Source organism: Drosophila melanogaster, chromosome 2R (assembly GCF_000001215.4).
Source record: "Drosophila melanogaster chromosome 2R".
NCBI lineage: Eukaryota > Metazoa > Arthropoda > Insecta > Diptera > Drosophilidae > Drosophila > Drosophila melanogaster.
This window is the reverse complement of record NT_033778.4, coordinates 22,949,970-22,968,257: the sequence shown is the minus strand read 5'-3', so window position 1 is coordinate 22,968,257 and position 18,288 is coordinate 22,949,970. Positions and strand designations below refer to the sequence as shown.

Here is an 18,288-nt window from a genome sequence, read left to right as displayed (position 1 = left end):
CAAAGTTCATTTGCAAGTGCCTGGATAATGGGACAGCATGAGGTGTCTCTGCGATATACCCCTCCGCATCTTGGAAACATCTAGATATACTCTTTAGCCACTTCATATTGTGAAACCACATACAACTTACACACTTTAATATTTAAATTTAGCTTACAAATAACATTTGAGAATTGAAAGCATATATATTTTTTTTCCAATCCTTTTGCGTAAACTCTTGCACATGATTTTTTACTGGGTACATCGACAGTCCTTTTCATTCCCTATAAGCTGTGCGATTTTTTCAGCAGGATCCTGCCTGCAGGAGCGCATCCCGACTGCAATCCACTTTTGCACTTAGCAGGGATAACGTGCGGCTTTTTGTCAGGACACCAAATATCACACCAACTTGTCATGTCCAAACAGTTGATGGTTGTGTCAGGCTGTTCCCGAGCCTCCACCTCTTCGTTATTGTTTTTGTGGCTCAAATAGAAAAAGGGAAGGGTTTTCAAAAAGGGATTCAACTATAAGAATATAATATAAAATGCCATCTTCGAGTAATTTAAAGGATTATAGAACTTGCTCTCTCGGTTGCCAAAGATTTGTTCAAGAATGTACAAGCAGCCACGATGGATGGGCGTTAAGTGAATTTCAATGATTTTTATGATGGCTCATATCAGTTTGGCTCTTGGCCATTTGCCATTTCACCGCTAACAAGCACTGCTAATTGCACACACACACACACACGAAACACGCACACACTAAACACGCACACACACACACAGGCATATAATGAGCCGGTGGCCACAGAGCAAATCCGGGAATGAGGAAGCAGAAGGACCCAGGACTCCGCAGGACTAATGGCTCTCCGCTTCCGATGCCGCATCAGTGCAGTGCGCAGCACAAAAATTTGCAGCTTCTTTCGGCGTTGGCAAAAATTTAATTTAGAGCCAAAAACGTAACGCAGTCTGCACCCCTCCCTCCCTCCATCCGTATCCTCGGCTCCATTCCGCCATTCCTGCTGCACGTTGCACTGCACCCAGAAGGATCCGAAATGGGTCCCAGACTGCCACGCCCCCCGTGCCTTGCCGCTCTGCCGACAACGTAATTTATGGCATTCCAGGACGGCCTTTGGACACTGTAACCGCATTTCTTGTTGCCACGACTCCGGCTCCAACTGCCCGATCTGCTTCTGCTCCTCCTCTTCCTCCTCCTCCTCCTCCTCCTTCACTTCCACTTCCATTTCCACGGCCCCCGGACCATTGCCGTGTTTAGAGTTGTCCAGCACCCAATCGGTAATAGCCTAGGAAGGTGGAGGAGGGGAGCGGCGGATCTAGGGAAAGCCAACCAACTCCAAGGAAGGAAGAGAAGATAGCGGGCAGGGGCGGGTGGTCAGCCCCCGAAAATGCTGTGAAATTAAAAAATGTGCTGGCCAAAATTAACGAAAATGGGCTAAGGATTTCACCGGCAGTACCAGCATCAGTACCATCCACCAATCCCACCACAAAAATCGAGGTTTTGGGGGCAAGTGGTAACTTTTATCGCTTCCAGCGTACAAATGAAAACGTTGCTCATAAATGAGTAATTGATATTAAAGGTGTTAGATGCGTGACTCCGATATGTTGTTAAGTTAAGAAATTTTCAGAAATTCAAAAGGTAACTACTAAAGGCAGGTCGGGAAAAAGGAATAGTAAGAACTATTCCTTGTTAATATTGTTACCTTATAAAAACTGAAATGCATAAGTTTTGCCAGTGAAAACTAATCAGTACATAATTGGTTATATGAACATATATGGAAACGAAATCAAAAAGCAGTTTGCCACTTTAATTGGCAAGCTGTAGAAACAATGCAACAATTCCAATTAAATCCGAATGGGAGCCCAAAGGAACCGCAGGGGGCAGTCCAGAAATAACTTAATTCGTTGGCAATGGGGAGTTTGTGGGGGGAAGGGTTGCTGTATATAGAAAGGGCTAAATCTCACACCTCAAGTTTATAATTATGTGCATTTCATTCTCGCTCGCAGAACAAGCGAAAGTTTTCACCGCACAGAGCACACGCTTTTCCACACAGTTGCGTTTATCTGCCACCGGTTTTCCAGTTTTCCACTTTTCGCAAATGGAGAAAAAGTTTAAATGTTTATTTAGTTGTTTATTTGTTTGCTAAGCTATGCTCGGCTATTTGTTGCTCAGTTGAGTGTGCACTATTTGCGCTGTTACCTTTTTCAAATGCTGCTGCCCAGCAGTAGTTCTCCCCCCCCCTCCGCTCATTTTCCCTAATTTTCATCTATCTTTTCTTTCCGCGGCTTATTTGTTGTTGTGCAGTAGGGCAAAAACTAATTTTGAAGTCAATTAGAACAGTTTTTACATTTTTTCTGGAACTGAAGGGATGGAAAACGAAATATTAACGCTTAGTTGGAGACAAGTGGTTGGAATGGAATTCATTTGATGGACAACAGGATTTGACTTTGGAACAACGATCAAAGAAGAGTTCTGACATGGGTTTGGTTTATACCTGATTTATCCTTAATGTTCCTTGGGCGTATATTAACCCTATGACTAACTCCGTTTTGGCTTATAATATAGCTTAATATTATTTCCACGAGGAATTTTTAATTTCCTTCTTAGAATCGAATGTTTAGGAATGTACCTATATTAAAAGGAGACTCTTAGTTATCTTCTGCATATCTTATTCATGTGTGGTATCTACGATCAGTTTGGAATACGTAGATACAGATACACAGCTCCTGAACTACCAATATGGCTTATATTTGATGTATTTTACCGTTCTGCTCATGCTGCCTTATTTCCTGTGCTTATTGTCGATTTCCCGCCTGCTTTTCCAGCTAGCTTTGGCTCTTCCGCGCAGTTTTCCGCAATATTTGCCAGAAGCATCAGTCGAGTTTTTAGCGATTTATGATCCGAGAATGCGAGCTCCCAGCCGGCAATTGCAACGGATATAAACATTTCTCGCTGAACTCATTTCAGCCACACATCCACATGGGTGGAGTCGCGCGGTGTGGATGAGGATGGGGAATAGGTCTGGGCCAATGCTTATGCCACTGCCTCATGATGTGGCACGTGTCGCTCTATATGCCACATACATACATATACGAGTATGTTTTTTATTTCGTGCGTCTGACTTGCCAAAGTCGCTGCAATCCAGCGTGCTTATGTTTCACTTTTCACAACATAAATCCCCCGTAGAAGCTCTAGCAGCTAAAGCCGCAGCTCAGGTATGGGACTCCGTGGAATAGAGCTGGCATAGTCAAGTCAAGATGCTTTGGCCCAACTCAAAACTCGAGACAAACTTCAGTTTGCTGAGCTATTTATTTAGATACTTGGCCAGAACCCCATCTACCCCACCACCCCATCGTGGGATGGGGCTTTGAGCTACTGTAAAGGAACCCGAGCCATGCATTATCCTTATTATTGCCAACTGAATATCGGTGGGCGGGGAGGGGGGAGAGGGCAAAGGCTTATGCTCGCTTCTGCTCAGTTAGCAGATAAATATGGGATATGCGCCCATCTTGTGCCAAGTCAAACGACAAAATCATGAGTTTTGAATTTCCTGCTGAGCAAAAAACCCAGTTTAACCCCGCCCCCCCGGCCGGCGACTAAAGTATTATTTAATTCTTCACCCACCACTTTCCTTTGAGTTCTGCCGTTTTTTATTCCGCATTTACAAAGTAATGGGCGCGCGGCCATATTAAAAATTTTCTATATACATATTTAAGTGCATCTAGACTTGGTCAGTGGATAGTGGCTGGCTGGAATGGTGGTACCGTCAGAAACTTCGGAAATTATTACTTTGCTTTGTTTTGTTTTTGCCAGTCCACTGCCCCTGGCCGTGGCTTTGGTAGTAAAAAAGCGTTAGCGAGTAAGCCAATGCCCTGTAGGCCCGATAAGTCGGGGTCCTTGAGCACCTGCTAAATCGGGAGATATTTATGACTGCTCATAACTCATAGTTCAATTATCTCGAATGCAATACACTCTAACTTATTTAGTATATTAAAAAAATATTTTATTTCCCGTTTGTAGATTTCAGAATAATTAAACGAAATTTCGCAGTTACGCAGCTTCAGCTTGAACCTGTGGCTTACAGCAACCGCAAGCTAGAAACCAAGTTGATTACTTTAACTACCTAATATTCGTACTAGAGATTCCGCAAATATAAAGCAATTTTGTGAGCCAGCTCGGTGGCAGTGTTTGCGAGGAAATCCCTCCTCGATCCCTTGGCAACACCGCACTAAAAGTCCCCTTTCACCGACCTCCATCTGTTTCTGTGGCCTGCATTTCTACTTTTGCTCATTAATAACGTACCAAAAGAAAATAAGATACTCGGCGGCCAAGCCAGAGCAAACAAGTTGCAACAGCCACGGTGGCAGCAAATATATATATATATATATATATATATATGTAAGATTGTTTATTATTATTGTTTATTATTAATTTAATTATTAGTTTAATTCTAAATGCGGTAATTATATAAAGTATTCTTAGTTTGTGACCGAACGACTGCTGCTGAGAACTCGACTGACTGCAACGCTGACTTCCACTCCACTCCACTGCTGCCTTGCGATCGTTCCTTCGATGACTGATTGTCGATAACTTCGATTTCCGACAATCATGTTGCTGCTCAACAGCGCTGCCAACCGGGTTGTTGCCAGCCTTCAGCCTTACTCCATGTTACATTCGGCCCTCCTGATCATCATCATCCGACCCGGATGACAATAGGTCTGCATTTTCGGCTATGTGCTTCCACAACTTCATGTTGTCACAGCTGGTGGATGTGACATTGGGTCCTTCGACGTTTGCTGCTTTTTTAACGTCATATCTGCCATTGTCTTTGACCCCTGTGACTTCGTATGGACCTAAATACCCGCTTGCCATCTTGCGGCCAGCTACAAATTGGGTCCTTTTAATTGCAACCAGATCACCTGCTTTGTATTTGTATTCAGCTTGGCGCTTTTTGTCGTAATTGCGCTTGTAGTCCTTCTGCGCCTGTTCGATGTTGCGTTTTACCAGCTGTCTCATCTCATAGCGGTCCTCGTTGAATTGACAGACCACTTCTTCTTGGAGCAGTTCCAGTAACCGATCCTCAACTCGGGTGTACATCTTGGTGCCAAACATGACCTCAAATGGTGACAGCTTCAGTGATGAATGCACGTGACAGTTGATCGCCTTTTGTACCTCAGGCACATATTTGTACCACTTCGACGGTTCGTCTGAAGACAGCTTTGATATTATTGCCAAAATTAAACGATTTACTCGTTCTATCTGGCCGTTGCCTCTGGCCACTCCAGTAGTTGTGCAGACGTGTTCCACGTTATGGCTGCTCATAAATTGTTCGAACGCACTACTCGTAAAGGCCGTTCCTTTGTCGCTAACAATTCGCTTAGGGAAACCAAAAATGTTTGACCAGTCGGTCAGCCTCTTGACCACTTCTTCCTGTCCGGTTGATTTGGTTGGGAATAACCAGACAAACTTTGAAAACGCATCGACTGTTGCCAGAATGTATTTATACTGTTTGGCCGATGAATCCATTGGCCCCAAATGATCGATGTGTAGTGTGTGCAACGGTGCGTCTCCTTTATCTATGCAATTTAGATATCCCTCCTGCTTTCCCAACTTTTTGCTGTGGATGATACATTTTATACAGTTAGAAATTAGCTTTTTTACCTTGTATTCCAAATGAGGAATAAAAAATTGCTGCTGTATGCTATGCATCGTCTTTTGCAACGACAAATGGCCAACTTCATGTGCGCTTTGAATCACCTCCCTCTCCATTAGTGCAGGGACAACCAGTAGTTCATTGCCATTGACCATACTATACAACAGGCCACCTTTTAGCTTGTAGGGTTGGAATAGACGATCTTTTAGAATTTCCAGGATTGCTCTAATTGAATCATCGTTCTGCTGCGACTTTTTAATACGTGCTGTCAACTCGGATGTTATCATCATGCATGCTTGGGGATGGCGGCTTAAAAAATCAACGTGTCTCATTCTTTCTCCTGCACGATGTTCGGGTTGAAAATTAAAATCCTGCATATAGAGAATCCATGGGCCAACTTCTCTTGGGACATCTGCTTTTTTTGTTGTCTGTTTAAATGCGACACAGTCCGTGACGAGCTTGAAAGGGACTCCCAATAAATAGTGTCTGAACTTTTTCAGAGCTAAGTATGCGGCTTTTACTTCAAGGTAGTAACTATGACGATTTGATTCGGCTTTTGTAGTTTTTCTGCTCCAAAAGCAGACTGGGTGAAAACTGCCTTCGAACTTCTGCAATAAAACGGCTCCTAACCCGTCCTTAGAGGCATCTGTATGAAGTTCGGTTTCTGCTTCTCGTGAGTAGATCCTCAATACTGGTTCGTTTACCAGAATCTCTTTCAGCTTATTCACCGACTGCTGCTCTACTGGTCCAATGTTGAAAATGGCATCTTTTTTTAATAGGTCCGTCAGTGGTCTCGCAATTTGGGCGTATCCAGGTATGAATTTTCTGAAGAATCCTGTGAGACCCAGAAATCCTTGAACGGCTTTTACATTCTGAGGTGTTCCAAAGGAATTCACTGCTGATGTTTTCTCTTTTCCAGGGCATATTTGTCCACCTTCGATAATATGTCCCAGGAAATGAATTCGCCTCTGCATAAAGTTGCACTTCTTCCATTTTATTTTTAGACCAAATTCTGCAGCTCTCTTAAGTACCATTTCCGTCTTTTCCATGCATTCTTCTGGGGTAGCGGCATATACAATTATGTCATCCATATATAGCTGCATTATATTGGAATTGATTAGTTCTTGAAAAATAAATTGAACGAACCGTATAAACGCTGCTGGGGAATTCTTAAAACCAAAGGGCGCTTTGTTAAACTCGAATAAGCCTTCTCGGGTAACAAATGCTGTGTACGGCTTGCTGGCTTCTTCTACGGCCACATGAAAAAATCCGTTCTGTAAGTCCATGGTTGTAAACCATTTGGCACTCTGCAGTTTTTCAAGCACCTCCTCCATTATGGGTACCGGAAAACAATCCATCAGAACCATGGTGTTCAATTTTCTATAGTCCACGCAAACGCGTAGGGTACCATCCTTTTTCTTGACAACGACTATGCGACTGGCAACATTTGATGTAGATTTACGGACGATTGACTGCTCGACCCATTCCTCTACCTGCTTCTTTACAGCTATAGCTTCTTCTTCAGATAGTCGGGTGTGTCCATGGCGAAAGGGTTTAATCACGCCATCAGGAATAATTTTGAGTTCGACTGGACATTGCTTTATCTGCTTGGGTGGTGTTTCGTATGTTCTCTCTATCATGCGTTCAACGTCTTCTCGGTATTGTGGTGCAACTGTAAAAGAAGATTCTTCACAAATATTAAACATTTGGGAATACTCAACCGCTTGTTTTTTATCTGCTTCCGGGTCAAGAAAAGTATAGCCTTCTGCACTACAGATAAGACGAAACTTGCTGATAAAATCGTGTCCCACTATTCCATCGCAACTGAATTTAGAATCGTGGACGACTAAAACGTTGTGGCTTGCTTCCACCTGGTCGGTCTTGATTAATGCTCTGAAGCATCCAATCGGCTGTGTTGAGGCATTTCCCAAACCTCGCAATACTGTTGCAGTGCGGTTTAAATCAACATCTTTCATCTTCTTGAATATAGCTTCTTTAATTATGGTCACATCTGATCCTGTGTCCACCAGACAGTTGATGATAATCCCATTTATGATTACTGGCTTTGTTCGTGCACTATCAACGTGAATGCGCATGCTGTTTACTTTTTCCGGACACTTGCTTGAGATATGGCCCTCTTGATTACAGCTGAAACATTTGGTAGGAAGTGTACAATCCTTTCGTTTGTGTTCCCTCGAACCACAGTTGAAGCAGTGATCTGCTTTTACACCTTGTGTAATTTGCTTTGGTTTTGGTTGAATATTCGGCTTGTCAACAATATTCAGCCTCTCGTAGATTTCGAATTCTTGCTTTAATTCCTTAAGAGTTTTACAACGGAGCATAGCACCCTTATACTCCTTTTTAATGTCGAGGCCGTTTACGATATGAGTTATCAAAGCAACTGTTTCAACTTCACCTAAGGCTGCTATTTTCTTCATTTGTAACAAATAGTCGTGTAGAGTTTCCTCCCTCTTCTTCTTCCTGTCTTGCAACTTTTTGTGAATAACGGCGCTATTATAGCTGCCTGAAAATTCTTCAATTAGTAACTCTTTGAGTTCAGTGTATCCACTGACACATTCAGATTCTAAGAAAAGTTCTGCTGATCCAATCATCTTACTTCTGGCTTGAACATATTTTTGTTTCTCCGAAAGTTCATATGCCTCGGCATTTTTCTCAAAAATTTCAAACCATTTTTTAATAGGAATTGATTTGCCATCACAGTCACTTACAACTTTTTCAAATTTTTCTGCAGCGATAATTACTTGCCCCTCTTGTTTAGATTTTGCCAACATGCTCTGGGTTAGAGTATTCATCATTTGTTCAAATTTCTCTTCGACTTTAGCACTAGCGTCTTTATTCTGCTTCTTTGCCTCTGCTTCTCCTACAGGCGCCAACTTTTGATCTTCTTCGTTCATTTTATCTTTTCTGCTTTCGTCCTCGCTTTCGTTCTCTAGAATTGCTTGTATTTGGTCGGTGTTAAGTTTTTTATTTGTAGGTGGTGTACGTGTGAACATTCCGCGACAAGGCACTAACACCAGCAAACAACGACAATGTTCTAACGGCGCGACGGTAGTCGATTTTGCAGACGGCGCCACCGGTTAAAAGACAAATTTTGATTTTCGTTAGAAACGAATTTCACCACCTTTGCAATTTAATTGTTTTAAATTCCACAACAGCAAAACGACTTGAGTCTGTATGAGTTCAATCGATTTTTTCAACTTTCAATGCAGTAGACGTAGCCATAACTTTACAACTTTAAAGACTAAATCCACGCACACGACAATTTCAACTTTATCAGTTCTCTCTAGCAGCTTTCCCGACTTTTACCGACTTGTGTTCAAACAAAATCTGTACAACTGATTTTTCCAACTTTAAATGCAATAGATATAGCCACAACTTTACAACTTTTAAAGACTATACCCACGCACACAACAATGTCTTTTTTCTTTAAACAACTGCACCTTCATATAACCGATTTAGGACTGGACGAGCCCCCATGTAAGATTGTTTATTATTATTGTTTATTATTAATTTAATTATTAGTTTAATTCTAAATGCGGTAATTATATAAAGTATTCTTAGTTTGTGACCGAACGACTGCTGCTGAGAACTCGACTGACTGCAACGCTGACTTCCACTCCACTCCACTGCTGCCTTGCGATCGTTCCTTCGATGACTGATTGTCGATAACTTCGATTTCCGACAATCATGTTGCTGCTCAACAGCGCTGCCAACCGGGTTGTTGCCAGCCTTCAGCCTTACTCCATGTTACATATATATATATTTATATGTATTTAGGGCAACAACACCGAGTTGACTGGCCACAAAAAGTTGAGCGGAAAACCAACTCAAAATTGAATTATGAATATTTAAAATGTTTTTAAGCATTGCGGCTGAGACGGCCACATCTCATCTTCATCATCTTGGGCAGCTGATGGAAATCCAATATGAATGGGATCTTAGACGATCTCAATGCAAGATTTAAAATAGCAGTAGAAAATATTTAGATAAAATAAACAATTTGAAACCACTTTTCAGCATTGAAGACCTGAAGCACAACCAATGGCTTATATGTTGAACTACTCAATTGGATTAAAATCTCTTGAGGTTTTTATAAAAATGATTTAAGACCTAGGTCTTGTCGTACATGATTTTAGGTATTAACTGTACGCCTGCATTTTGTGCAGCGAAATCTGCTGAAAGTTCAACACCAGAGCAATTAATACGAAATGCGCCGGAAAGTATGCTCTAAAAAATGCCCATGCAGAGCAAGTAGGCAAGGCAAAGGACAAGGCTCTGGGCTGAGAGCACTGAGCTCAGGGCTTAGAGAGGCTACTGGCCAAGTAAATGTCAAGTTGGCATAAATAATTCACTGCTGCATGCAGCGTCAGCCGCTGTGGCAACATCATCAACATGCACAAACACTCGCTGCAGGTTGCATTGTCCTTGCAGCATGCCTCATAAATTCCGTCAAATGTCTGTCAGTCGCACACTCACTCATTCAGTCAGTCAGCCATTCAGTCAGTCAGGTCCGCTCGAGGTGAAAATCTTAGCACTAATGGCGCTGTTTTACATAATTGCCGTGACATTGTACAAATTTATTCAACTGCGACCTGCAACCTGCCAACTGAAGGCGACCTGTGTGGCATGTGTGACCTCGAAAAGGGATTTATGCATGTATGCGATAAAGGCATACCCTTCAATTCAAATAAAAATATAAAAATAGGAGGCACAAGGAGCTTAAGAATGTAGGAGCATTTCAGTATCATTAGATATCTTTACAATAACAGAAATTTATAACGAAATGAAATTCGAAGCCTATTTAGCTGAATATTTTACATAAAGCTTGCAGCAACAAGTATGGCAAGGTAAATATGGTAGTATCAAAACAAACTAAAATTATATGACAAATCTCAGATGTATACAAAATATTTAGATTATTCGAAAACCTGAGAAGAGCAGAGAGATGCAGGCAGACACACTAACTGACTTTGGACTGCTGCAATCTTGGACACTAAAAGGGGAGCAGGAGTGACAATCTCCACATCAGTGAAAGCAAATAGTGGGCGGAAAGCATGCACCACAGCTCACCTTTGACCCATTGCGAGTTTTGAACAATGGCAACAGTCAGAAGAACAGCAGGCAGTAGTCGGCTTTTGTTCTCCCTTAAAATATAATAAGTCAACAGCAACACCGACAAGCGGCAAGGGCAAACAAAAGGGGCAACATAAGCACACAAATCCGGCGAATGAGACACACCATGACTTTCTGGCCCCGCTGCATCGTTGTCACCTTGAGCTCTGGGTTATTGGGTTTTCGCACTCTCGTCCTGCGTCCTTTTACAACATCCTCGGCACTCCTGTGCTTCGGAAAATGCAGCAGCACCTGCAACAGCAGTTGGTAGATTGCTAGTTACAGCTAAATACTAAAAAGAGAAATAAATATTTGTATATCCATGGTTGATAACATATTTCGTACTTTAAGGAACAACTAGTTTTTAACAAGCCTTTCGCAATACCCTCTAAATAATCTACAGCATAGGGTCAAATGTTTGAAATCCAAAAGTTGCAAGTCCTACACCAGCTAATCACATATTTGTGCAACTATGAACTATATGTTGCTCGATCCTATATACTACTGAATGCAGACACCTCTTCACCTTCACAGCACTCAGGGCCAAAGGACTTTTTTGCCACCCATATAGCTGAGCAAACAACTTTGACTTTGAATTTCTTGCCCAGAAGACTGGCAAACAGCCCCATATCATGTCCATTACGTCGGACCATATCACTTTGCTTTCGGATGCAGAGAGCCAAAGGCCAGGAGAGCACAAAAGTTGATAAATATTTGCTTTGTCAAAATATTTGTGCATACTCTCGAAAGCCAGGAAAAGCAGTGGAAAACAGGGTTGGGTCCGGAGGTGGGAAAACACTTTCACGCCTCACTGGGGCTTCTCCTGTTTTTTTGTTGTTTAGTTTTAATTGGGCCAATGCGATGGTGTCCATTGCGGACTCTAGTGGCTTTGAACCTTGTCAAAGTTTGACCTCTCCCCCAAACCACACTTTTGGCCCGCTTTAGCACCCCTTTAAGCCGCACTTTTCATTGCCATAAGCCATGTTTGATATTAATGTGCAGCTGTGTGCGTGCCAAGAAACATGATCTGCCACTCACTTTACCCCTCGTGACCGCCGCCAGTTTGCAGTTTTTAGCCAAACTACTTGACCATGCCATTTGACAGTGCAGCACCACCTCGTGCCACGCCCCCTTACCCTTGCCAGCCGCCGCCTCCCGAGGTATCGCGTATTTATTGTGCACGGCACATGCGGCGCTCGCATGTTACATTTTATGTTTGCCCAGACTTATTTGTGTGAGTTGGGTGTGTGAGCTGGATGTACGATTGTGTGAGTGAACATAAATTGCTGCCGAATGCACTGAGAAAAAAAATGGATGCTTACCACGCACAGAATCAAACGATAAAACTTGGCGGGCTAACAATGTTTGGGAATTAAGTTTCATAGGCACACAGATTTGCGCACAGTGCACGCCGTCTGGTGATTCGTGGTGGTCGTGTGTTTAGTTTTCGGCCACGTGCCTCGCATAATAATAAGCGGCATTCGAGCCGCTGCAGTTGCAGTTGTAGCTGCGATGCCACAATGCCACAAAAGCTGCTCGCAGGATGCTCCTGCTGCAGGTTAAAAGCGCATTACAGCTGAACTTCATAAATTGCAGCCGCATTGGTTGGGCTACAGTGCTCACATGCCAAGCAGTTGGTTAAGCATTCCGACCCCCAGCCGCACCGATTCTCCTGGCCAGGAGTCATTCTCATTGCAAATTCCAACTGAGCCTGCGTCTCAGGCCAAATGCAAATGCAAATTCATGCTTACAAAGGACACGCTGGGGAACCGAGGAGCACATGTCAAAGGAGCATGACAAAAGCCAAAAGGTACCCAAAGCTCATTAGTCGAATCCCGTGGGATCCGGAGCAGATGGAGGTGTAGAAATAGCATTAAGCATTAAAACAGTTGGCACAAATCGACTTTAGATGGTGTGTGCCCAAATTTCAGTCAGCTCAAAGAAGCTCAAAGGCCTCAAAGCGACACATGATATGCCATTCGAATTCGACACGAAGTAAATGTGCGTTAAATGAGCACTAAATGGGATATAAGTCTGGAAAGCGGTTTGTGCTTAAAAGCACACGAACTTCAGTGGGCATCTGTCATATATCAGTGAAATTTAAATGCTAAACTGATGACTACATATCATTAGTGGTAACTGATAACCTGCTCCACTTAATACCCCATTTTAAGCACCGACAACAATGTTAGAATTTTGCAGCCTGCACAAAAGGCCACAAGTGCCAAAACGAAATGAATGGGCTTTCTGGTTACAAAGTCAGGTTGCCACGGCAACTGTCAATCGTTGATTGAAATGCCGGAGGATCCATTGCAGTGACTGGCGTAGAAGCACGTTATCGCGACAAGAAACCCGATTCGATTCTTCGGCATCTCCTGCTAATTGACAGCACATCCGCATTTCAAAACGCAACCATCTCAGCTCACAGACTATTCAGTATCTAAAACAAAGACCGGCTCTCCATTGAATTTATAATCAAGTTGACATTGCACATACAGCCGTACATTCCGGTGCATAAGTACGCGTGCCACACGGCGACCGCCGGTAAAGTGCGGTTATACGAAAATTAAAACTCGAACCCCAAAAGCGGCGGACAGGAGGCCTTTTGTTTATGCTAGCCCGAAACGTTTTCCAGTTGAAAGAGCCCACAATTACGCGCACAATGACACGCCCTCACTTGAATAATTGCGGCCTGATGGCGAGCAGTTTGTAAATGGCGCCGGGCTAACTGCAGATTTGTTCCGACCATTTGGCATATTTCTGAAACTGAATCTGAATCTGAATTTGAATTTGAATCGATGGAATCGGTGGAATCGGTAAAGTCGGTTGCCAGCGATGCGCTAATTTGAAATGCCACAAAGGCATTTTCCCAGCTTCGCCGTCTGGCTGCCGCCGACCATTGATTGCAATTATTTTCAGGGCTAGGTCCGTAGATGGACGTAATTGCGACTCAATTGAAACATTAATTCGGTAACTTAATTGATTGGGCCAGAGCAAATCGAATTAGAGTCGATTAGACATCGCAACTTGATGTCCTCAAAAATATGAAGTCGGCGATGGCGATGGTAAAAAATCCCAAAACGATTTAAGTGTCAAGTCGAGCGACTGTGTATTGGCGATTAGTTATTACTCTGTTCAACTGGGCGCAAATGAACAACTGAGCGGGTGAATCGAAGGTTCACCCAGCTATTTACGTTCATGGATCTTCACTTTTGTTCCTTTAAATATATATTTGATATTAGTTTGTCCACACTTTCACTTATGTAGGTAATTACATTCACGGTTTCTGAACTTCAACATAAGTAGCAAATGTATCGTGTGTTTACGTTGATAAGTGAATTCGAAATATACCCTTTAAATCAGCAGATCCGTTAAACCGTTAAAACCTCAAAAACCAAAACCGGAAATGCACTCTCCCGCGCTCTACACACGTGCACATGCTGAGAGAGTGGGAGAGACACACACACACACACATACACACATGCCACTACCGTTAATTTGCCGTTACAGACACAGACGACAGTGGCGCCGAAATGAATGCAATTAATTAAATTTGTGTTAAACGGGCAACTGCAGTCGCGCCTCAAATTGGAAATGGAAAATGAAAAAGCGGTAGAGAAAAGTACGTTTCTACAGAGATCAGAGAGGCTTAGAGGCTTTTTTTTTATATCTGTCACCAGTTCGTAACATCAGTAAAAGAGAACGTAACTTCAACATCTACAGTTAATACCTATATCACATCAAATTTAAACATCTTACATGCAAATGGATAAAGTGTACTTGACTTTGCGAAACCGAGTGGTGATATTTCATACTCCAAAGAAAAGGCCATATACATTGAAGACCGCGCGGAACCAAACGAATGAAGTTACTGGAAATCTTGACGGTAGCGATATATCTGATATCAGCGGAGACTCAATCGAGTATTCAGTTCCAGTCCAATTGTTTGGAAATCTTGACGGTAGCGATACAAAAGATACCAATGAAGACTCAACAAATTATTCTGTTAATTCTATTGATGTTTGAAGAAATTCCATTGAATCGTCGGATCAAGTGAGTATCTAGCCTTGGGGTAAGAGAAAAAGAATAAAAATTCCATTAACTCCAGGTATAATTGCTCTGCTCAGCCAACTCAATTATTAACTTTTATGAATGGGGGGCAAATTTTACAAAATGCCATCTGCTGCGGCTGCACTTACGTTTCACTTTTTGCCCGTTCAATTTTTATTTTTAATTTGCCGTCCCTCACAGGACATCCCGCCGCTCTTTGCTTCGATTTTTTGCTTTCTCGTAAATTGTATTAAACGTATATAATTAAGTTGGCCAACTGGAGGTAATAAATTATGACCCCGACCAATCCGAACATTTTTCCCGATCGCCAGCCGCCATTTCTGTTGCGACAGACAAATCGAATTAGCGACAAATGTGTTCATTTTTTGTTTTTTTTTTAATGTTGCCAATTTAAGCTCATTTAAGCCCCGATGAAGGGCTTAAATGGCCGACGGAACCCGTGTTAAATGCTAATCTCTAACAGCTGTTCCATAAGTCAAATGAAATGTCATGTGAGTAGCCAGCGAAAAATAAAAAAAAAAGGTTTTTACAGTCGACGTTCATCATGGCATGAATTACGGGGCGTCAAACTGTCAAGCACCCAAAACGCCCCAACCCTCTACTTTTTTATTTTTATTTTTGTACCATCCCACTTCAAGCAAGACAGATGAACTAGGGCTCTTTTCCCATAGAACAGCCTCTATTTTCAGTGACTATTGCTTTTCATAAAAATTGCTCAATTCCGCTGCCGTTTGCTGGTTTGTTTTTACTCGTCGTACCGCTGGCACCAACTCCTGAAAACCCGCGGGCAGAGATTTTTCATGCAAACAAGTGATATTTTTGTTGACAACTACAACACACACACACACACACAACCCTCCCCCCCCTACGATCCAGATAGTCGGGGGATAAAAAAAACATGTATGCCTAAAATGTATGGCTGAAAAAGAGCAGACAATGCAACCAAAATGGGTTGAGTGGGTTGTTTATACTGCAGCACATTCAGAAACACAACCACCCACTAGGCTGAAAACTCCCGCTAGTTCGAAAAATTTATGCCTAAAATTATGCAATGTCATGTGTGTGGACCACCAAAAAAGTATCTAAAAAATATTCGCAAATTTTGCGCATTTGGCAGAAATTTCCCGGCCATAAATGACTATTTGATTACAGTTTTAGCCAGCAAACATATGTAAGAGCGCCCGAAAAAAAAATTAGACCAATATTTAGCTGCAACTGCAGCACCAATTTGTGCAACAGATGCAACTTTCAAAAACAAGAAAGACAAGGCATCAATTTAGTCCAGTCAAGGCATACAATTTTAACAACATTTAATCATTGATATTAATTTTGAATATTTTCAGCATTGTTTTCTTTTGAAAGGGCAACAAGAAATGGGAGCTACCTGAAAGACTCTATTGATTTATCTACAAAACGGTAAGTATTACTACTTTTAAACCTTTTCTTATTATTAATTTAAATAATCTTTGATTTTTCATGCCCAAGATTGAGACCACTTCGCTGCATCTCTTGATTAACAAACCGTGGTGCATATGTGCTTTTGATCAGAGATTAATGCGAACAATGCACTTGTTATTTTCGTGTTTATTATTTGCATTAGTTCGCTAACCTGAAACGAAACAATGAATTGCCGTTGAAAGCATGGAGTTAACTTTATAAATAACTAGCTGGCTGCCACATAAATTTAACAGAAAGTTGACCTCTCACCTCAGCACCGCAATGTATTCAACAAGTATTTGCATTCGCACGCCGCCGCTTGAAGCTTGTGATGCGATCCCATAAATTAAACTGGCTAAAACCGTAGAAAAGGAAGGCAAACGTCACCGAAACAGAAGAAAAAAAAAAAGGAGGGTATGACCAGAGTAAACTCAGTCCGCAGAAGCCGCAAACATGCAAACCAAAAAAAGGGGCCACATGGGCGCAGCTAGTAGGGGATTGCGGATGCCAGGGGGAGAATGCAGCACCAACTAAGCGCGTGTCAAGAGTGCGGCCCAAGTTTTAATTTGCCGGATGCGTCCACTAACATCACCACTGAAAGAACTGATTTGAATCTTATTTTATATTTTTTATCCGAAGCCATACAACTTACACATCTCAAAAATATCATAGTCACTTAAAAATTGAATTGAGCTTTTGCTGTTCACAATCAAAATCTTTATAGTTTACATGTTGTTATGAATACATTGCACGATATATTTTTTTGTTAAACTAAACTTTGTTAAATTAAAATATGATATATTTCTTTTTGACTTATTTATAAACTAATATTTAATTGCATTGTTCTATTTCCTCTGTGCAGCAACTGAAAGATCCCAATGTCTGGCGCTGAGCAACTGTCATTCCCGTTAGTCCCTTCATAGCTGGAGAGCAGAGCCGCCCTGATGCCTGACAATGTCATCAGTTGCAGCTGACGCAGCAGCATCAGCCATAGCTGCAGCAGATATAGTATCAGTAGAAATCAGCAGTGGCAGCAGCAGTTGCAGCCGAGTTGCAGGGGGGCAGCTTGTGCCGTCGCGCACGCATCGTCCGCTTTTTTTTTAGGGTCTCTTGTAAATCTTGTTGGTGGAAAGCTAAGGGGTAGCAGGCGGCGTATTAGCACCCATGATGATGAATTTACCCATGAATTTGATTTTTGCGTTTTCCCTTTCAGCTACTTAAAATTTTCCAATTATATCATATACTATTTTTCGTAAGTGATCTAGAATTCCTCCGGCAATCTTTCCCACCATAGACTCGAATGCTGGATCTGCTTTCAGCAAAGTATCTTGTGCGGAATGCCAGTGTGGTGTCTATGACAAGTGGACAAGTGGGTGTGACTTTCCACCGCTCCAATTCACTACTCTCCCACTCCGCGTGAAGTCTTTGAAGGGGCGGATAAAGCCAGGCTCGGCTGGACTCTGTCAGTTGGCCAGTCAGTCAACCAGTCATCCAGCCAGCCAGTCAGCCAGTCAGTCACTCAGTCCTTCAGGCCTTCAGTCCTTGGGGTCCTCAGCACTTCAGTCAGTCAGTTAGTGGGGATCCATTCACTCCTCCACTGCCATTGGAGTCCTCCACCGATGTCATCCGCTGCGTGTTGAATTGTGTTTTCATTTGAGCTTGGAGCGGCGCTGATTGCCGCATGCCTCAATGACATTTCATTTATTAAGTGGGCGAGCCTTTCGCCAGTTTGCCTTTCTCTTTACCGATTTGTGCAACTCAGCGGCGGCACCAATTAACTATGCAACAACATGCTGACGTCACCGGGAGCGGTGTAACGTTACCGTTACTGCTACCCACACCAATGCCAATACTGATAGCGATCGGCGGTAAAACGGAAACGGGCGTCGGAAAATCCTGAGAGTCATGTCGCCCGCCTTTGATTTGTTTTGCAGAAGTGTGTGAATGAATGTGTTACCTATATCCGCTACAAAAGAGCATTTGCATATCAAATGAAT

General features: G+C 42.4%; 2 long non-coding RNA genes across 3 annotated transcripts, besides 1 other annotated feature; both read left to right on the top strand.

The window, feature by feature from the left end:
- Positions 1-4,394: 4,394 nt before the first annotated feature.
- Positions 4,395-9,423: a mobile genetic element.
- A 1,457-nt stretch (positions 9,424-10,880) lies between these two features.
- On the top strand, positions 10,881-11,081 carry lncRNA:CR44780 (long non-coding RNA:CR44780). Its single transcript, NR_124707.1, has one exon. It is a non-coding gene; the product is annotated as a long non-coding RNA:CR44780 (long non-coding RNA).
- Positions 11,082-14,457: 3,376 nt separating this feature from the next.
- Positions 14,458-17,110, top strand: lncRNA:CR32835 (long non-coding RNA:CR32835). 2 transcript variants are annotated; one of them, NR_048190.1, is made up of 3 exons: positions 14,458-14,836; positions 16,198-16,270; positions 16,340-17,110. It is a non-coding gene; the product is annotated as a long non-coding RNA:CR32835 (long non-coding RNA). The 2 variants fall into 2 exon arrangements; NR_048191.1 differs by having other exon boundaries at positions 16,340-16,684.
- The last annotated feature ends 1,178 nt before the right edge of the window (positions 17,111-18,288 follow it).